We start from the raw sequence: 2,050 nt of genomic DNA, 5'->3' as shown, positions 1-2,050 counted from the left end.
CACAAGGATTCCCTTCAGCCGACTCGGCTGGACCGGGGTAAAGCCGCGACAGGCTCGACTCCGCCGGTCTTCCAGCGTTCAAGTGCCGGCGGCCGCCGCCGGCCACCGGCCTTTGCCCAACAAACGCAGGGAACAGGTTACCCCGGAGGGAAAAAGCCAGGTGTGGAACAGCTCAGGCGGGGGGCCGGGGGAAAGCCGCTGAAGGCTCAGGACACCCCGCCGGCCATCTGCATCCGGCTGCCGGACACCACCACCGGCCAAAAACAAAAAAACGTGCTGTACCCGCATCGCGGGCTCCGGCTTAGGGCCAGAGAGCAAAGGAACCGAGGCGCCGACCAACCTCGCTCACAGCACCGTGCAGACCTCCCCTTCACTGAGCCCGGCTGGTACAAACCAGGGACGCCAGGAGCAGACCGGACACCGCAGGCCGCCCCACGTATGGCATCTGCACCAGGAAAAAAAGAAAGCGGAAAAGAGGACCGAGGCGCCGCCGCCTCGCCTTACCATCATCCGGCTTCTCAGGGGACCAGAGTGGTGGGGGGGGGTAGCCGCTGAAGGCTCGAGACACCCCACCACGGCCATCTGCACCCGGCTGCCAGCCAACACCGGCGGCCAAAAACGTACCGTGCTGTGCCCATGTCACGGGCTCCGGCTTAGGGCCGAGAGAGCAAAGGACCCGAGGAGTCGACTAGCCTTCGCTCACAGCACCGTGCAGACCTCCCTTCACCGAGCCCGGCCGGTAGAAACCAGGGACGCCGAGAGCCGGCCGGACACCACAGGCCGCCCCGCACGTATGGCATACGATACCGGCAACGAAAGGAGTAAACCAAGAACCAGGGAGGCGCCGCCGCCTCTCGCCTTACCATCGTCGGGCTCTCGGGGGGCCGGGGGGGGGGGGCCACCCACCGGTGGCTCGAGACACACCCCCCCCGGGCCGTCTGCATCCAAGCTGCCGGCCACCGCGACCAGCCAAAACCGTGGCGTGCCCATGCCACGGGCTCCGGCTTAAGGCCGGCAAACAAAGGGAGCAGGTGCCGCCGCCGCCACCTCTCGTCCCATCCCCAAGGCCCCCTCAAGGAGCTGGGCAACAGCCCCCGACGGGCTGGAACCGTACGGAGCACCGCTGTGTCAACACACATACCGGCGCTCCCCCCCTCCGCCATCATCGGGCTCTCGGGGGACCGGGGGGGGGACGGGGGTAACCACCCACGGTAGTCTCACAGCTCGGCTCCCCCCCCCAGTATCCAGCGTTCAAGTGCCGCCAGCCGCCTCCGGCCACCGGTCTTCGGCCTCTCCCGTGCACCTCTGCCCGTCCTTTTCTCACCACTCGGCAGCGACCGCCCCAACGCCGCCCGGCTTCGTGCCGTTCGGCATCTCTCTGGGTGCTCTCGGTTCCGTGCACGCTCGCCTGACAGAGCACCGGCTTGAGAACCGTGCCCAATTCCCCGGGGGAAACCACCGTCTGCGGCCGCCCAGCATTCCACTTGGCCGGCTAAGCCGCGTGCCCTCGCTCGGTGGCGCTTGTCTGGAGCAGAGACGCCTCGTGCCCCTATATAAGGAGAATATGGGTCCGCGCCGGAAAGGGGCGCTTAAAGGCAGTGTCTGCCTGCCAGCGGGGGAGGCGCTGCAGAGACGCCGACTCTTACGATGACCTAACTGGAGGCAGCGCGAAACAGCGACCCCTTGGAGGAACTGCCGGAGCCAACAGGTCTGCCCGCGCTCTAAGTCCCGACGGAGCCGGGTAGACCTGGCAGCCCTTTCGACGGACGCTGAGCCGGCCGCCGGCAACGTGGAGCCGGGTACACCTAGCGGCCACCGCCGGTCGCCTCGGAGGTGGGTAGACCTGACGGCCGCCTCACGCCCCGGAGGCGGGTAGACCTGACGGCCGCCTCACGCCCCGGAGGCGGGTAGACCTGACGGCCGCCTCACGCCCCGGAGGCGGGTAGACCTGACGGCCGCCTCACGCCGCGGAAGCGGGTAGACCTGACGGCCGCCTCACGCCCCGGAGGCGGGTAGACCTGACGGCCGCCTCACGCCCCGGAGGCGGGTA

Source organism: Athene noctua, unplaced genomic scaffold, assembly GCF_965140245.1.
Source record: "Athene noctua unplaced genomic scaffold, bAthNoc1.hap1.1 HAP1_HAP1_scaffold_669, whole genome shotgun sequence".
NCBI lineage: Eukaryota > Metazoa > Chordata > Aves > Strigiformes > Strigidae > Athene > Athene noctua.
The sequence above is the reverse complement of the archived record's forward strand: the minus strand, read 5'-3'. Positions refer to the sequence as shown.